At 43.0% G+C, this 20,558-nt stretch overlaps 1 protein-coding gene across 4 annotated transcripts in view; it reads left to right on the forward strand.

Moving 5' to 3' along the window:
• Positions 1–480: 480 nt before the first annotated feature.
• Positions 481–20,558, forward strand: part of daam1a (dishevelled associated activator of morphogenesis 1a) — a 101,411-nt gene continuing 81,333 nt past the window's right edge. For 2 of the 4 annotated variants that reach the window (XM_042325319.1, XM_042325317.1), the window contains exon 1: positions 12,536–13,193. The gene's annotated coding sequence lies outside the window, so the exon portion shown is untranslated. Of the gene's footprint in view, positions 641–12,535; positions 13,194–20,558 lie in introns of those variants that run through there. The other 2 variants (XM_042325318.1, XM_042325320.1) reach the window with 2 other exon arrangements.

The following is a 20,558-nucleotide window of genomic DNA, read 5'->3' on the forward strand; positions in this document are numbered from 1 at the left end:
ATTGTGTGTAGACAAGTGACACACAGTCTCAATTTAATTAATTTTAAATTCAGGCTGTTAATACAACAAAATTTGGAAAAAGTCAAGGTGTGTGAATACTTTCTGAAGGTACTATAAACTTTTTTACAAGGGCTGATCATAGTTCTCCATTGGAGCGCCATTCCTATGGAACTACATTTCCCATACAAACATTGCTTTGTTATCCTTGGTCAGTTCGCGCTAACTTGAGCAGAGAGGAAGAGGAGAAGCGAGAGGGTTTACTCCGCCCAATATCTGTCCACGAAAAATAAGACCACGAATTTTATAAGAGTGTCGAATTTGGTAAACAAAAATGTAATTTCTAATTTGTTACGTGAGGCTAATTTGATCGAAAATAAGTTTGTTTTGGAGTTTATATATACTTTCATTGGCTAGAATGGTCCGAGCTGATCTCGCGATCCTCCCGCCTGCCTTCCAACTTTGAGGACATGTAATTCCATTGTAAAACCGGTCACTCAACTATCTTGTCAATATTATAGATCATATTTGCATGAGCGCAAAAGGGATGATCTCACCTACAACAGCCCAATAACTATTGTGTTAAAGGGGAATACACAAGCGTAAAGCGTCGAACTGCTTCGATGATGGATTTGTTTACGAGGTGAGCTAAAACGATATTAGATAACTAACATTATGACAGTAGTGTATTTTTTTCCACAGTGGAATATATTCCAGATAAATTATTTGAAATGATTTATGGCGACACGGATGAGATACGATGACTGAGGATAGGCTGTATGGGTGGGACGAAGGGATAACATGTCAATAGAATAGCAAATTAAAGATCCCTGTGACCGCCGCCGACACTTTTTGTCAGCAACATTTTACACAGTAAAGGTGATTTGATCACCTTGGTATGTGAAGAATGTCTTTACGCGGTTGCGCTTGCGAGTTTCGTGTGTCTTTTGTCTCAGTTAGTGTATTTATGAGGGCTATGTGGCGAAAGAACCTGTGTTCTACCCATAGAACTGGTGTGCATGCATTACAAACCGCCATAGTATTCAAGTTACATTGAGATTCGACCTGCTTTTTGAATACGCTTTGATCTGTAGTAATTTTATGAGTGCAGTATAGCCTAATTAGGCCTACTGTGTAGGCTAATTATGGTATGAATGATGGAAACAATGCGAGATGGATATGTTTATAGGCTACATCAGTGTTGATTGACTGCATTCACAACATGTGTATTACTCTACTGTGGCAACAGTAGGCTTTGCCATTCAATGTAATCCCCCTTGAACCGCAGTTAGAAGCTATGCCAGTATGTCTGCCAAGACTCTCAGGGGAGAAAGTGATTACGTTATACTATCAACAAGCAAACAAGTTTCTCTTTATGATGTAGGGGTGTTGGTAAACTGTCTACGGTTTGTATTCTATTTCTATTCAATTATACTCTTCCCTGGGGGTCAGAATAGCAGTGATACCTATTCATGAAGAGGTTTCATGTTGGGGACATACATCATTTCAGATGTTTTGGTCTTTTTAGATTGGTGGACCACACCTGGAACTCATGGGTGGAGTCTGAGACAGGTGCTTTATACTGGCATCAGTCACCTGGTGCTTTTCTGAATTGTTTTGTTTTGTCTGCTAGGCTACCTCTTCAGTCTGCTACAGGAACTTACTTCTTCATAGGCATTATACTAATACTAGAGGTTTGAGACCTATAGCTAGACTTGGCTGGCTAAAGATGTAAGACATCCCCATTCTCAGATTAGTCATTTAATACTATTAGATTCTCCAGGAATCAGACTTATCCAAGTCATTAAACCAGTTAAGTCCCAATGAGTTGTTTTTAATCAATTAGAAAAGGGCATAGAGGACATTACAACTAGAGGTCGACTGATTATGATTTCTCAACGCCGATACCGATACCGATTATTGGAGGACCAAAAAAGCCGATACCGATTAATCGGCCGATTTTTAAACTTTATTTGTAATAATGACAATTACTACAATACTGAATTAACACTTATTTTAACTTAATATAATACATCAATAAAATCAATTTAGCCTCAAGTAAATAATGAAACATGTTCAATTTGGTTTAAATAATGCAAAAACAAAGTGTTGGAGTAGAAAGTAAAAGTGAAATATGTGCTATATAAGAAAGCTAACGTTTCAGTTCCTTGCTCAGAACATGAGAACATATGAAAGCTGGTGGTTCCTTTTCACATGAGTCTTCAATATTCCCAGGAAAGAAGTTTTAGGTTGTAGTTATTATAGGAATTATAGGACTATTTCTCTCTATACCATTTGTATTTCATTAACCTTTGACTATTGGATGTTCTTATAGGCACTTTAGTATTGCCAGTGTAACAGTATAGCTTCCGTCCCTCTCCTCGCTCCTCCCTGGGCTCGAACAAGCAACACAATAACAACAGCCACCATCGAAGCAGCATTACCCATGCAGAGCAAGGGGAACAACTACTCCAAGTCTCGGAGCGAGAGACGTTTGAAACGCTATTAGCGCGCGCTAACTAGCTAGCCATTTCACTTCGGTTACACCAGCCTCATCTCGGGAGTTGATAGGCTTGAAGTCATAAACAGCGCAATGCTTGACGCACAACGAAGAGCTGCTGGCAAAACGCACGAAAGTGCTGTTTGAATGAATGTTTACGCGGCTGCTTCTGCCTACCACCGCTCAGTCAGATACTTAGATACTTGTATGCTTGTATGCTCAGTCAGATTATATGCAACGCAGGACACGTTAGATAATATCTAGTAATATCATCAATCATGTGTAGTTAACTAGTGATTATGATTGATTGTTTTTATAAGATAAGTTTAATGCTAGCTAGCAACTTACCTTGGCTTACTGCATTCGCGTAACAGGCAGCCTCCTTGTGGAGTGCAACGAGAGAGAGGCAGGTCGTTATTGTGTTGGACTAGTTAACTGTAAGGTTGCAAGATTGAATCCCCGAGCTGACAAGGTGAAAATCTGTCGTTCTGCCCCTGAACAAGGCAGTTAACCCACCGTTCCTAGGCCGTCATTGAAAATAAGAATGTGTTCTTAACTGACTGGCCTAGTTAAATAAAGGTATATAAAAAAATAAATTTAAAAAAATTAAAAAAATTTAATCGGCAAATCGGCACCCAAAAATACCGATTTCCGATTGTTGTGAAAACTTGAAATCGGCCCTAATTAATCGGCCATTCCGATTAATCGGCCGACCTCTAATTACAACTCTTGTACATGTACCAGTTTTGCCCCTCTCCTCCTGGCATCAGGTGAGGCATTTAAAAGAATGATAACATCAATGTTTGCTGAACTGTCTGCACTCAGCACGCATCTATCCCTAATTGCTGTGTGTAATGATGCAGAAGATGGGTAATGTCTTGGTTATCTCCCTGCACTGCAATGACTTCCGTGATGTTAGACATGCATAATAGCATGCTGCCTGGAGGCCTCTGATCAAGCCCAAGTCATGCTAATGAGAACATCCCCAGTAGCAAAGTGTTAACCTGTTCTCATTCTGAAATATGATGGGCTTTTTGAAGGGCTGACGCAAATCACATGCCTGAGTCAGTCTCACAATCACTTATATTATTACAGTGCTGTTAATCATCCAGACCAGACCCCCCAGAGTTTCATCCAGACCTCTAATATCTAACACGCCAGGCATGGTTCAGCAGACATTTCCCCATGGTTCACCAGCCCTGAATCACAGGTTCCTACAGTACTACTGACCTCTCTGCATTCCCCTGTCTGGGACCCCCTCCCCTTGTGTGTGTATGTGTGGGAGGAGAAGTCTTCAATTAAAACCAGTGAGGTCATGCTGATACAGTACCGTACAGTATGTACTGTAGGAGCTATCTCAACGTAAGGGAATGTCAGAGCTGTGCCAAGACTTGATACCGGGACTTATTTCCACTCGAGGAACCGATACCGAGCGAGGAGGAGTCCTGAGAGGGATGTTAGTATTCCTCTGTGATGTTCACACCGCCCTCAAATTCATCTAAAGCTCTGCTCACAGCAGCTCCAGTCCCAGACTTAGTCATGCACAATGACACCATGACGTATTGGTAAAGAAATTTGTCCCGCTTTATTTGAAGTACATCTTATAAAGGCTTCATAAAGCATTCATATATGCTTCATAAGCACTGCATACATGGATCACAAATAATCATCTGTAACTGTATTTCATTCTCTATAAAAAGATGAATAAATGTGAACAAATAAACTGTTGCTTATGTCACACTGTCATGCCACATTATGAATCTTTATAGGACATGATTTACGCTTATAGATGATTTGTGAAGCATCTATGTAGGGCTTTATGAAGCCTTCATAAGATGAACTTCAAATAAAGTGGGACTAAGTAATGGAGTAATTAATCCCATTGAAAACATATAAATATAATATCAGTAATAAATGAGAATGAATGACTGACATCTGCTCTACCCCTGTGACATCTGAAGATGTAGCCGTAGAGGGGACGTACAGAAGGGGTAGACGGTTGTAGAGAAAGGAGGTAGAGCATTCTACTCTAACTAGGCTAGTTGTTCATAAAACGTTCCAGTGTTGATCTAACTCTATGACAATTGGGAAAGCCTTGCAAAAGAGAAACATTGTAGCTCTTCCACTAAATGTGTAGAGGAGCTACCAATACCATTTGGCACAGTTCTGGTTGGTTCTATTTTTCTTCATAATGAAGTCATGATGTACTGTTTTTAGAATAGTTTTGTTGCTATGTCAAGATATTGATGAGGATAGATGAGCTATCTCACTCAGTGAAACCAAGCCAGTTGTTTTTCCTTCAGTGGTCGCTCAGCTTCTGCCTTTCCCTGTGAACTGCTGTGGAGAATGATTTACCAGAGTACTGTATGCTCTCTGCTGGACTTTAGTATGTGTGTTTCACTCTCTGATTGTGTGTCTGTTCAAGACTTGCATATTTGCATGTGGTGGAGACAGACATTGCGTAATACCACAAGGTTGGTAGCAACACACCCCTTCCACCACCCACAGTAAAATCAGGCAGATAGGAGGAGCAACAGCCTGTGCGGTGGTTGCATCAGCCACCATTTAGTTTCTTTGTAGGACTAGTATGAAATGGATGGGACTACCCCAGAGGCCGCTATAGCCCTGCTTTGCCTGCGTTGCCCCACCCATTGAGCCCAGCCCTGTCGGCCCGGTGAGGCTCAACAATGGCCCAGTGTAGCTGTTTGAACTTCCCATTCTCTGTCTTTGTGCTTCAGTGGGGCTGGACAATGGTGTGATCTGGTGCTATTCATTTTCAGGCAGAGGCGCAGCCTATCAGTCAGTTCCCCCCAACTTAAACCCTCTAGACCAGAGGACTGCCTCAGTGAACCCTGCTCTCTCCCCTCTCTGCTCCCCTAACCCCCCAGACGAGGTTGTCAGTACTCACACTGCATACATAAACATACATAAACATACAGAGATAGAGGCACTACCGACTGTTTTATAGGACTTTACACACAACAGTGTAGCTGGGAAGTGTCCCTATTGCATACAAGGTGCTTCATCGCTCTCTTTCTTCACTGTCTTATGCTCTGCGTCTTTGAGTAGGCGTGAGGAGCAGGCAGCTTGGAAATGTTTTGAATAATCTTCCATTGTTGGCAAGTGTGTTACAGTGCTATGCTTTGAATCATTAAACTCTCTTATTTGTTAATAGGGCAGAGAAAGTGTGAACAGGCATTCCGCTTAGAGGGACACACTACATCACCATACTCAGAAACAATGTCAGCCTCACATACAAACTAAGCCGGTTCCTACTCTGATCCCGAACTATGAAGTTGTAACGGAATTACGCTGAGACTGTATGCCAAACAAAAACCATTTAAAGTTTAACAAACAACTCTATGCACAATGACTCATTTGAACAATTTACACAGTTAAAAAAAAACACTTTTACTGGAAAACTGTGCAGTTGCAAAGTTTGGTAACAGAATTACAGTGAAATCTCCCTCCATTTTGTTCTGTTACCAGACTTTGTATCTGCACAATTCTTCCTGTAAATGTGCTTTTGTAACATTTTCTGTGGAAATCGTGAAAAGTAATCATTCATATGCGTAGAGTTGTGTGGCTTGTTAAACTTTTAAATCAATGGTTTTTGTTTGGTATACATTTAAAGTAAGTCTCGTTAATCTGTCACCATGGAATTGCCCTTGGGGCAAGAGTGAAACTATCAAACTCTGAGCCAAAATGGTTTCCCACAAGGCCAGGCCTAAATAGATGAATGTCTGATTGTGACATGCTAACATAGAGCCCAGGTGGCATTCTACTGTGAATCACATTGGAAATCCTTAGTTGTTTGTCACCAACATTCCAAGTAGGACGTCTCACAGACACTGTTGTTCCAAATGTCTGGGAGTGTTACAAAAGTTGAAGCAATGTGACTTGCCATGTTGCAATGATGCTTGATCGGTATGAATGATTGCTACAGTGTTGCTACAGACATGCACAGAATACCCCACATTTGCGTTGATGTTTTATAGTTATCTGTAGCTATCTGTCTATCAGTCCTGCTGCTCCTCGCTCCATGGTTGCTGTTTTCACTGACAACAACTACAGTATTTGCTTGCTTGTCAATGTCATTGCGAGTGGGGCAGTTGCTCACAGTGTGTGAGTTATTGTACTCTAAATATTGATGGGGTTTCCAAATAAAGCAAACCAATGGGGTTGTTTTTGTAATGTTCATAATAAGAATTGATTTCCCATGGCACATCACTTTTGATCAAAGTTTTAGTCTTTTGTTAACCATCTGAACTTAGGCCTATATGGGCTGCAGGTGATTTATGTTTGATAGGACTCCTGATCTTGTGTAAGTTCCCCCAAATTGACAATAGGCCTCTATCATTCAATATGGACATGCTGTGCTTCCTATACCTGTGTCTCGTCCTCACTGTTCTCTTCATAAGATCATTTATAGGAAATGTTTTCTGTCATATTGGTACTTTCTGTGTAACTCCTTTGGTCAGAGGTAAAGCAGATGGGTGGGCTGACCTCCGATACAGCATATGTCCTCCTCAAAGAATATCATATTCTGCTGAGGTCTGAGACATCCAGGTCCGGGTATCTTTCCAACATAAAACTTGATGTGGTTATAAATGTTCATATCCTGGATCGGTGAGGAGGATGTCAGGTAGCTCTGATCCTTTCAACAGATGGGAGGTGAATTGATGGCTACTGTCTGGTCTCTGACTCAATTCGAAGAACTGTCTTATGTTGGTCATGCATATCAAAATGTTCCAAACAAACTCTGACCTCTTAGAATTGTATTTTTAACTACCTCAAGTAGGAAGGAAGCTCTGTCTGATCTGTCCGATGTGAACCAGGATTCTGAATTTGTTGTTGGTGCTACCATACATCATCTGTTTGCACTTTGTATCCTCAATGACTCAATGACACTGATTTCACCCTGAGTCTATACCTTGAGTAACTTACAGTAAGCAGATAAGGGATCTTCTGAACAATAACAACAAGTTTCAAGTTTTAATGCACAAGTTGAAATGCCTTTCTTTCAAACTCAAAACCCAACAAAAATATGAAGAACACAATAAGTAAGTTAGCATACTATAAACAGGGTTAGTTCAAATACCATATTTACAATGTGCAGGGATACTGGAGTAATGAAGGTGTATATGTACAGGAGTAAGGTGACTTAGCATCAAGATATAAGATAAGCAGAGTAGAAGCAGCTTGTATGTGAGTGGGTGTCCATGTGTGCAGAGGCAGTATAAATGTATGTGCATGTTATGTGTGAGTGGGCAGATGATGGCGTGAGTGTGTGAGTGTGTAGGGCTCTGGGAGTGTGTAGGGCTCTGTGAGTGTGCATAGAGACAAAAATAAAAAATAAAAAGGTCAATGAGGATACAAGGTTAACTCAGATGGTCTGTGTAGCTATTGTTAGCTATTTATCAGCCTTATGGCTTGGCGATTGAAGCTATTCAAGAGCCTGTTGGCTCTGGTACCGCTTGCCATGCAGAAGCAGGAGAAATAGTCTATGGCTTGGGTGGTTGGAGTCTTTTTTTCCCCCGGGCCTTCTTACCACACCGCCTGATATAGATGTCCTGGATGGCAGGGAGCTTGGCCTCTGTGATGTACTGGGTTGTCTGCACCACCCTCTGTAGTGCCATGCGATCGAGGGCACTGCAGTTGACATACCAGGCAGTGATGCAGCCAGTCAAAATCCTCTCAACGGTACAGCTGTAGAACTTTTTGAAGATTTGGTGGCCCATGCCAAATGTGTTTGGACCATTTTAAGTCCTTAGTTATTTGCACACCGAGGAACTTGAAGCTCTCAACCTGCTACACTATGGCCCCGTCAATGTGGCGTACTAGCCCCCCGTTTCCTGTAGTCCACGATCAGCTCCTTGTTCTTGCTGACGTTGAGGGAGAGGTTGTTGCTCCGGCACCACACTGCCAGCTCCCTGTCGGCTGACTCATCATCTCCTGTGATCAGGCCTAGCACAGCTGTGTTGTCAGCAAACTTGATAATGGTGTTGGAGTCATGCGTGGCTACGTTGTCGTGGGTGAATAGGGAGTACAGGAGGGGACTAAGCACATATCCCTGTGAGGCCCCTGTGTTGAGGGTTAGTGTGGCGGAGGTGATGTTGCCTACCCTCACCATCTGGGATCAGCCCGTCAGGAAGTCCAGGGTCCAGTTGCAGAGGTAGGTCCTTCAGACCTAAGTCCTAAGCTTGGTGACGAGCTTGGAGGGCACACTGGTATTGAACGTTGAGCTGTAGTCAATGAACAGCATTCTCATATAGGTATTCCTCTTATCTAGGTGGGTGAGGACCGTGTGGAGAGCAATTGAGATTGTGTAATCTATGGATCTGTTGGGGCGGTATACAAATTGGAGTGGGTAAAGGGTGTCTGGGATGAGTTGATGTGTGCCATAATCAGCCTCTCAATGCACTTCATGATTACAGATGTGAGTGCTACAGGGTGGTAGTTATTGTGGCATGAAAACTTATGAGTTCTTGAGAACAGGAATGATGGTGGTCATCTTAAACCATGTGGGGATTACAGACTGGGACAAGGAGAGGCTGAAAATGACTGTGAATACGCCTGCCAGCTGTTTTGCTCATGCTGAGAACACGCCCTGGAATACAGTCGGGCAACATGGGGAGGTACATAGGGATGAAACCAGACGGCCTCTTGCTGACTATCTCCAGTCAGCCGAGGGATTGTGTGATTGGATGATATATACATTCTTTTGAATGTTGTTAGTATCCTGCATACAAACAGGGTCTGTGTCCCAATTCTTTATCCTTCTTGTGCACTTGCCCACTTCCCATTAAAAGGAAATGACAGATGTGAAGAAATATGATGGAAACACTCTATGCTTATGCGTATATCAAATGCTATTTACTGTAGATCTGTTCAGAGGCGTGCACAAGTGTACACTTCCCAGAAAATTGGGATGCAGGCAGGGTAAATATGTTTCTCACAGTGAACAGTGTTATGGCTATCTAAGATAAGTGTCTGACAGCTCACTTCACTGTGCTAATGAGGCCGCAGCTAACTGACTAAAGTGCCCTGCTCATGACAGCGACAGGACACAGCTTGTTCCACAGTACGACTGGGACCCGAGCAAAGCAGTGCCATGTGTTTCAGCAAAGCAGTGCCATGTGTTTCAGCCAACTGTAATTCTCACAGTGGGATGGTCATCATGTTTGGATGTTTCATGAAACTTTTGATGATTAGTGTTTACATCCTGGTGAAGTTCTAACTACGTCCTGTAACTAACCAAGCCCTATTCATCACAGCAGACGTCTGTCATAATGTTGGATTCAGCTGGAAATGTGTATGTGTGATTGAGACATTGTGTTATTGATTGTGTCAGATTATGAGCCATTGTGAGATTTGTCTCCAGGGCTTGCTGATATTCCAGGTCGGGTTACTGAGGTCTGTGTGTCACTCCTTCGATGGATCAGCTTATCCTGTTGAGGCACGCCCAGAGGGAAAAACAAGACTCTCCCTTCACGGAACTGTTTACTGAAACACAGTTTAGGAGATTCCAAACGTCTGTGAACATAGCATGCATGAAACATGCACAGGCTGTTTTATTTCCCAGGCTTTTCAACCACTGTCATAAGAAATGGCTTGAATATCCCATATATCCCATTAAAAGGCAGTATGTCTGTAATCAGAGGAGTGTTTTTGCAGCGGCGTGATATGATGACTGTGTGTGTGCGTGCGTGTGTGTTCGTCCATCTGTGGCATTCCTCTACAGTCTTCACAGACAGACGCTGACAGTGAGTCAGTTAGTCCGTCCCAGAGAGGGAATGCATCATGACCAGTTTGTTTCATTACAACAGTGATGGTGGCCATGTTATTTACTAGGAGCCTGGCAGGCTTCAGGCTGTGTGAATGAGACTGAGGGAGAGCTGTCCTCAGCTGTCTGGCCCCACAGGGGAATGTCAGTCTGTCTGACTGCTCACCAGTTGGTATCAGCTAGCCACTGAGCCTCTGCAGACTGGGCAGGCATCCGTAGACAGCCAGGCCAGCCCAGGGTGCTGACTGCTGGCAAACACTGGTTCTCTCTCTGAGGGCAGCCAGGTCCTGCTCTGTGTGACTCTGTGACATGGACAAAGTCTTCTTTCTAGAGGGGAGGAGGATTGCTGAGTCCATTGAATAGCTTGTAACGGGCTCCATTAGATTGGCTCCTGGGTTTTTGATACCATGGGATACTTTTCAATGACTTGTGTCCACATACTAGTCGACTCTAGACCACCAGTTGTCGGAGCATTGTGTCCCAGTATCTCTGTGTGTCATTCATTTCACAGCATGGTGAGATTATAGATAAGTTGCTCTCTGCTTGTTAATTGTCATCGATACACTGTGTGTCGTGAATGATGCTGTATTTTCCAACAGCCTAGTGAATGAGACTTTGTACACCAGAGGGCTTTGCACTGAGAGAAAGAGGGCTGAGGCATGTGCCGAGTTAATAAAATCAAAAAATCAGAGCAAGCCTTTATCCATTGGCTCATAAAGAGGATTCTGGCAGCAGGGGAAACCCCCTTTTATTCCTCTACTTAGCAACTATCTGAGAACACCAACATGAGAGCGAATGCTGCTGGGTATTATTTGGGCAAAGGTCAGTCATCCACAGGAACACTAGCATGCTGTTTACGGACTGCAGTGGACAGAGGACGCAGCCCAAATGGCACCCTATTCCCTATTTAGTGCACTACTTTTGACCAGGGCCCATAGGGTCCATAAGGTGCCATTTGGGATCAACAGAGTTACTTGCTGTAACCTTTTAAGCTCAACATTGCATTACTGCTATGTTTTTATCAGCTCCAACGTTGGGCAACTGTTGCAGATGTATTCCTCAGGGAAGTTTCAGTGTGTTTTGCAAATCTAAAATGCTTGAAATCATACCCCCACCTTACATTGGGTGTAGTATTGCAGTGTGTATAGTAGAGTATTGGTATAGTAGAGTATTGGTATAGTAGAGTATTGGTATAGTAGACTATTGTGTTCCTTTTTTATTGATATGAGTCAAATGGGTGGGGAAAACATCTAGAATGATCCCAAAGGTGATTATCCACTTGAATCACAATCGTAAGTCAAAACACTGGGAAAGGGAACTGAATGCATTCAACTAAAATGTGTCTTCCGTGTTTAACCTAACCCCTCTGAATCAGAGAGGTGCAGGGGGCTGCCTTAATCGACTTAGATTTTTCCACCTTGCTGGTTCGGGGATTCAAGCCAGCGACCTTTCCGGTTACTGGCCCAACACTCTTAACTGCTAGGTTACCTGCTGTACATACTGGTGGTGGTTGGTGGGAAATTGAGTCTTAAAGCAGATTGAAAGGTTTGCCTCAGAGGCAGATACAGTATGTGTGTGTGTGTGTGTGTCTATCGTGTGTGTGTGTGTGTGTGTGTGTGTGTGTGTCTCTGGTCTGTCTGTCTGTCTGTCTGTCGTGTGTGTCAAACAGTAGTGTGATATGTTCTTGGTGAGGAAAGCCCTCATCACTCCCTTAATAGCTTAGGACATGAACTCTGTCTGTCTGGTGGATGGAAGGCAGGATGACAGATCCATCCATTGTAGCACAATGTAAGTTACGTTGGCCTAGTCTGTGAAGTGATTGATTGTCAGTGATAGATAATATGTTAGGGTGTGTGATGAGTCGATCTTCTACAATAGAGCTCCTGCTAGTGTAACCCAATCTGGATACAGATGGTCCATGTCACTAAGAGTATTGATCTTTCAATATGGCAGGAAACACACACAAACACACACACACACACACACACACACACACACACACACACACACACACACACACACACACACACACACACACACACACACACACACACACACACACACACACACACACACACACACACACACACACACACACACACACACACACACACACACACACACACACACACACTTCTCTAAGTGGAACAGAAAGAAAGCTGAGAGCAGTGGGAGGAGCCCAGCTCTGACTCCCTCCAATAGAAACACGCTGGGCACTGGGGGGTGTGGCATGGCATAGGGATGAGGGCTGGCTGACTGCAGCAGCAGCAGAAGCCAACATCAGTGGGTTTGTGTGTCTCTGTCCATAGGCTCAGAGCAGTGTGGACTGACGGCCTGTGTGCTGTCTCAGTGTAGTCACTTCCAGAGATCGTTTAAGTGGGGAGACTTTACTGGATTACAGTGAGTTAGACTTGGATAGATTGATAGGTCCAAGTGTTACTGTAGAATAGAGAAGCAGTTCTGTGTGATAGATAGTTTGCGACTGACTGTGAGCTGTGTATTTATGTGCAGACAGAGGAGTTGGCTCGACTACAGCTACAGTTCAGTGACCACGCTTCACTGACTCAACCCGTGGATGTCACAATGCTATGTCCATGCTGAGGAGGTCTTTCTGTTCCGAGCTGTTCTGCTGTATGAGGCTGGAGCTGGATGTGTTTCTCTCCTTTCCTGGACTGTGATTGTGGTGATCTCACTGCTGGAGACATAGGAAGCTCTGTCTTCAGCTCTTCTCACATTCTCGGTCATCTGGTCTCTAGTAGCGCTGGCTGCCTGCCTGTAGAAAGCAGAGAGCAGAACAGAGAGCAGAGCAGGACTCACTCTGTTCTGTGGAGCTTGTTTCGCTGCCTGGACTGGACTTTATAACGAGGATGTTTACCCATATAAGAGGATCTATTGCTGTTGTGTAAAAAGGTAAGATTGTTTAAAAATGTTTCAATGAAAGCATTACAAGACTTCTGGCTGTATGTTATTCAACAGGTGAACAACAACATTCGCACAGTAATGGATCTTAGTGGAAATCTGTGGCTGCTTCTGTTTCTCTATGGACAACTAACTGTAAGGGAAGCATAAGTAGTGTGCTACTGGCACAGTGGAATTCTACTCCCTTTTACTCCCTCTGTATTTAGGCAGCTATGTACTCAGAATGTGTCTGTCATAATTCAAGGGAAAACAACACTCCGTCTGTCTATGTGTGGTGTGAGCTGGGAATGCAGGGAGCCCTGAACAAAAAAAAACTATAATGAGACTCGTATGCATTTCTTCCTAGGGTGAGCCACACACACACACACACACACACACACACACACACACACACACACACACACACACACACACACACACACACACACACACACACACACACACAGACAGCACGTCAGATTGTTTATCATAAGTCCACCGCTGCACCGTTTGAGGATCTCTGGGTGTTACTGTGGGTGTTAGCATGGTTCTGTTTGTGACTGGAACTCTAGTCTGGCATTCACCATGACTCTGTGTGTTTGAGTTGGAGGTGGAGTTTTTCTAACAGTACTAGAGCTAGGCTGTGAGAAAGGTCAATGGGTCTAAGAACTTTGGCCTTGTGTTAATACCCCTGACTGTTCTGAGTTAGTAGTTTCCCTATCGCTATTTTTCTATGAAGAGTGAGGGCATGGGGCAGTTGGTTTTTGGCTGTGTCCTGATTTGAATATACTGTCACCTCCTTATCTGCTCAATATTGCATCCGTTTCCAAGGGGATGGATGGCTGAATGGATGTTGTTAGATGCTTAGCCCCTGTATGAAGCAGCTCGGTCACTACTGTTTGCCCACACACACACACACACACACACACACACACACACACACACACACACACACACACACACACACACACACACACACACACACACACACACACACACACACACACACACACACGCACACTGCCCAGAGACTCCCACCCATCTTTGATTGGCAGCTGGGGGACCCATGCAGCCGAAGCTTAGCCTATAAAAACTCATTACTCACACTGGTCCTTGTTCAATCCCAGCGACTCATCCCGCTGGATTAGCACATGTAATGCAGGCAGGGCTCTGAATCAGAAACAGCCCTGGCAACAAGGGAGGAGAGCAGTGGGTATCCAGGGTCCTGGGGAAAAGGATGAGTTTAGAAAATTGGGAGTTAGCTCAGATATGGCTGAATGAGAGGGAGGGATCAAGTCTGGGATGGTGAAGAGTGTGTATATGTGTGGTTGGTTTTCATCAGAGGCATCTAAACCAGCCGTGTGTGTGTGTGTGTGTGTGTGTGTGTGTGTGTGTAACTGCATTCCTGCATGGACCAGGGACTGTATGCCTCTGGTTATTTCATGAGTGGGATGGAAGAGGGCTGGAGGCATCCCCTATTGGCTTGACATTTGACCCTTCTATCAGAGCCCAGGGGAACTAAGAGCCGATTGGCTTGTCAGCACCCTGCTAATATTGATCTTAGCAACTCTCTAGACCCTGAGTGCTCCACTCTGCTCCACTCTGCAGTCTGAGTGATCTGATCCCAATGGCATTCTGTCAGGAGAGCACCAAAACAGCTCAGACCGACCAAAATCAATTCCAAATGTTCCCGACTCTAACCAAAATGTAACACACATGTCGCTAGCTAGGCTATATGACCTGGTCTGCGTCCCAAATGGTACGCAATTCCCTATGGGCCCTGATCGAAAGTAGTACACTATATAGGGAAAATGCTCCCATTTGGGATGCAGCCCTGGGTGGTTTTCAGATCCAGCGAATAGGAAATTGCCCCCCTATTACCTCCGACACACATGCCTGTCTATTTCTGTCCTTGCTTCCTTTCCTCACCAAGTGGTTCCAATGATGGTGTCCAGATCATCTCCATTATAATGTGATCTGACAATAAGATGAGCTAGTTTTCCATCCATGCAGTGAGTGAATAGGTCACATGGTAAAATGTGTGTGTTTTATAAATCTAGTATCTACTGTTGCGCCGACCGATGAGTTCTAAATAGACACACTTAGCCTCCTTTTGATGACATATTGACAGAGATTAAATCGATCAAGGGACTTGCGGGGTTCATTACGTAAAACGCATCCCATGGTCTGATTGACTGACCTCGTTGAACTGGACAGGTTAGCCTGCGCTGACTTCTCTCTCTTATGTAATACTCTAAATGGGTTGTCCTGGGTTTCGCAATATCGTTTGATCACTTAAAAGGTCTGGCTTCTAAGGCGAGGTCTGTGCTGTGCTCAATGCACTATGCAACAGGCTTCCTCAGTACCCGGGTTATCATTCCATTCATGTTGATGGTGTCGACATCACAGGGGTCTGAGCTTCAGATATATTCACCCACATTATTTAAAATGACTGATAAATGCATTAGTTTTTTCGGGTAGGATCGATTGATTAGATTACCTGCAGTGCAAATGTAAATCATTCACATGTATGAATCACCATCAATCAGAACATAGATGAAGATTGTTTAGGTGATGATAGCTAAGCACATCTTACATTTCTCTACCGGTGCTGGCCACATAAATAAGTAAATAAATATATATATACACTACCATTCAAACGTCTGGGGTCCTTAGAAATGTCCTTGTTTTTGAAAGAAAAGCTATTTTTTTGTCTATTAAAATAACAACACATTGATCAGAAATACAGTGTAGACATTGTTAATGTTGTAAAGGACTCTTGTAGCTGGAAACTCCTGATTTAAAAAAATGAATATCTACATAGGTGTACATCACTCCTGTGTTCCAATGGCACGTCGTGTTAGCTAATCCAAGTTGATCATTTTAAAAGTCTAATTGATCATTAGAAAACCCTTTTGCAATTATGTTAGCACAGTTGAAAACTGTTGTTTAAACCGATTAAAGAAGCAATAAAACTGTCCTTAGACTAGTTGAGTGTCTGGAGCATCAGTATTTGTGGGTTCGATTACAGGCTCCAAATGGCCAGAAACAAAGAACTTTCTTTTGAAACGCGTCAGTCTATTCTTGTTCTGAGAAATGAAGGCTATTCCATGCGAGAAATTGCCAAGAAACTGAAGATCTCGTACAACGCCGTGTAATACTCCCTTCACAGAACAGCGCAAACTGGCTCCAACCAGAATTGAAAGAGGAGTGGGAGGCCCCGGTGCACAACTGAGCAAGAGGACAGAGTACATTAGAGTGTCTAGTTTGAGAAACAGACGCCTCACAAGTCCACAACTGGCAGCTTCATTAAATAGTACCCGCAAAACACCAGTCTCAATGTCAACAGGGGAGATGCAACTCCGGGATGCTGGCCTTCTAGGCAGAGTTGCAAAGAAAAAGTCATATCTCAGACTGGCCAATAAAAATAAAAGATTAAGATGGGCAAAAGAACACAGACACTAGACAGAGGAAGATTGGAAAAACATGTTATGGACAGACAAATCTAAGTTTGAGGTGTTCGGAACACAAAGAAGAACATTCGTGAGATGCAGAAAAAATGAAAAGATGCTGGAGGAGAGCTTGACGCCATCTGTCAAGCATGGTGGAGGCAATGTGATGGTCTGGGGTTTCTTTGGTTGTGGTAAAGTGGGAGATTTGTACAGGGTTAAATGGATCTTGAAAAAGGACGGCTATTACTTAATTGGAGTCAATATCCTCCTACAACACGACAATGGCCCAAAGCACAGCTCCAAACTATGCAATAACTATTTAGGGAAGAAGGAGTCAGCTGGCATTCTGTCTATAATGGAGTGGCCAGCACAGTCACCGGATCTCAATCCTATTGAGCTGTTGTGGGAGCAGCTTGACCGTATGGTACGTAAAAGTGCCCATCAAGACAATCCAACTTGTGGGAGGTGCTTCAGGAAGCATGGGGTGACAACTCTTCAGATTACCTCAACAAATTGACAACTAGAATGCCAAAGGTCGGCAAGGCTGTAATTGCTGCAAATGGAGAATTCTTTGATGATAGCAAAGTTTGAAGGACACAATTATTATTTCAATTAAGAATCATTATTTATAACTTTGTCAACTTCTTGACTATATTTCCTATTCATTTTGCTCGTTTCATGTATGTTTTCAAGGAAAACAAGGACATTTCTAAGTGACCCCAAACTTTTGAACGGTAGTGTACAGTTGACGTCGGAAGTTAACATACACTTAGGTTGGAGTCATTAAAACTTGTTTTTCAATCAATCCACACATTTCTTGTTAACAAACTATAGTTTTGCCAAGTCGGTTAGGACATCTACTTTGTGCATGACACAAGTCATTTTTCCAACAATTGTTTACAGACAGATTATTTCACTTATAATTCACTGTATCACAATTCCAGTGGGTCAGAAGTTTACATACACTAAAGTTGACTGTGCCTTTAAACAGCTTGGAAAATTCCAGAAAATTATGTCATGGCTTTAGAAGCTTCTGATAGGATAATTGACATAATTTGAGTCAATTGGAGGTGTACCTGGATATATTTCAAGGCCTACCTTCAAACTCAGTGCCTCTTTGCTTGACATCATGGGAAAATTTAAAAAAATCAGCCAAGACCTCAGAAAAAAGATTGTAGACCTCCACAAGTCTGGTTCATCCTTGGGAGCAATTTCCAAATGCCTGAAGGTACCATGTTCATCTGTACAAGCAATAGTATGCAAGTATAAACCCTATGGGACCATGCAGCCATCATACCGCTCAGGAAGGAGACGCGCTCTGTCTCCTAGAGATTAATGTACTTTGGTGCGAAAAGTGCAAATTAATCCCAGAACAACAGCAAAGGACCTTGTGAAGATGCTGGAGGAAACAGGTACAAAAGTATCAGTATCCACAGTAAAACGAGTTCTACATCGACATAACCTGAAAGGCCGCTCAGCAAGGAAGAAGCCACTGCTCCAAAACCACCATAAAAAAAGCCAGACTACGGTTTGCAACTGCACATGGGGACAAAGATTGTACTTTTTTAAGAAATGTCCTCTGGTCTGATGAAACAAAAATAGAAGTTATTGGCCATAATGACCATCGTTATGTTTGGAGGAAAAAGGGGGAGGCTTGCAAGCCGAAGAACACAATCCCAACCGTGAAGCATGGGGGTGGCAGCATAATTTTGTGGGGGTGCTTTGCTGCAGGAGGGACTGGTGCACTTCAAAAAAATAGATGGCATCATGAGGTAGGAAAATTATGTAGATCTATTGAAGCAACATCTCAAGACATCAGTCAGGAAGTTAAAGCTTGGTCGCAAATGAGTCTTCCAAATGGACAATGACCCCCAAGCATGCTTCCAAAGTTGTGGCAAAATGGCTTAAGGACAACAAAGTCAAGGTATTGGAGTGGCCTTCACAAAGCCCTGACCTCACTCCTATAGAAAATGTGAGGGCAGAACTGAAAAAGCGTGTGCGAGTAAGGAGGCCTACAAACCTGACTCAGTTACACCAGCTCTGCCTGGAGGAATGGGCCAAAATTCACCTAACTTATTGTGGGAAGCGTGTGGAAGGCTACCCTAAACATTTGACCCAAGTTAAACAATTATATATCACACACACACACACACACACACACACACACACACACACACACACACACACACACACACACACACACACACACACACACACACACACACACACACACACACACACACACAGTACTAGTCAAAAGTTTGAACACACCTACTTATTCAAGGGTTTTTCTTCATATTTACTATTTTCTACATTGTGGAGTAATAGTGAAGACATCAAATCTATGAAATAACACATATGGAATCATGTAGTAACCAAAAAAGTGTTAAACCTATCGAAATATATTATATATTTGAGATTCTTCAGTTGCCACCCTTTGCCTTGATGACAGCTTTGCACACTCTTGGCATTCTCTCAACCAGCTTCATGAGGTAGTTACCTGGAATGCATTTCAGTTAACAGCTGTGCCTTGTTAAATACATTTGTGGAATTTCCTTCTTAATGCATTTGAGCCAATCAGTTGTGTTGTGACAAGGTAGGAGTGGTATACAGAAGATAGACATATTTTGTAAAATACCAAGTCCATATTAGGCCGTGAACAGCTCAAATAAGCAAAGAGAAAGGACATTCCATTATTCCTTTAAGACATGAAGGTCAATCAAGTGTTTAACAAATCAAAATATTAATGTTTAGAGCCTGGAATGAGTAGGTGTGTCCAAACTTTTGACTGAACCTGTATATTTTTTTTTATTTTAGTAATTTAGCAGATGCTCTTATCCAGAGTGACTTACAGTTAGTGCATTCATCTTAAGATAGCTATGTGAGAACCACATATCACAGTCCTAGTAAGTACATTTTTCCTCAATCAAAATCAAATCAAATGTTATTTGTCACATGCTTTGTAAAAAACAGGTGTAGACTAATAGTGAATTGCATAATTACAGGCCATTTCCAACAATGCAGAAAGAAAAATAGAGAAATAATAGAAAATTAAAACACATCATAATAGATATACAATGAGTAACGATAATTTGGCTATATACTGTACACGGGGTACCAGTACTGAGTCGATGTGCAAGAGTACAAGGTAATTGTGGTAGAAATGTGTATATACATGGATAACGAAGAATAAAGTGACTGGGCAACAGGATAGATAATATACAGTAGCAGCAGCGTATTTGGTGAGTCAAAAAACAGTGAGTGCAAAAAGGGTCAATGGAGATACCCAAATATCTGGCCAGACTAACTGTTTAACTAACTATTTATCAGTCTTACGGCTTGGGGGTAGAAGCTGTTCAGTGTCCTGTTAGTTCCAGACTTCGGTACCACTTGCCGTGTGGTAGCAGAGAGAACAGTCTATGACTTGGGTGGCTGGCAATTTTTAGGGCCTTCCTCTGACACAGCCTGGTATAGAGGTCCTGTATGGCAGGGAGCTCGGGCCCAGTGATGTACTGGGCCGTCCACACTACACTCTGTAGCGCCTTTGCAGTCGGATGCCAAGCAGTTGCAATAGCTATCAGTAAAGTCAGAGGTAGTAAGGGGGGGACAAAATTCAAGTGGAAGTATTCAACATTCAAAGATACTAATAAAAGAAAGGCCCACAAAAAGTATAGTGCTCTTGTGTTTTATTCGTGCACCCAATCTCAACCCTTGGCATGGGCTTCTGGCAGTGAAATGCCTATGGTGGATAGAGTTCAGTACATCATGAGGCTGGGAGTGGGAGCTTGGCTCTGGCTGTGGTTCGCCTGTCATTAGCAGACAGAGACAGGCATGTGATGGGGAAACCTCAGGGGATAGCAAGTCTGCTCTCTCTATGGGTTTGCCCAGCCTAGTGAACCCAGTCTTTCCTGTTAGAACCCTGCTT

The sequence above is a fragment of the Oncorhynchus tshawytscha genome, linkage group LG08 (genome assembly GCF_018296145.1).
Source record: "Oncorhynchus tshawytscha isolate Ot180627B linkage group LG08, Otsh_v2.0, whole genome shotgun sequence".
Classification (NCBI taxonomy): domain Eukaryota; kingdom Metazoa; phylum Chordata; class Actinopteri; order Salmoniformes; family Salmonidae; genus Oncorhynchus; species Oncorhynchus tshawytscha.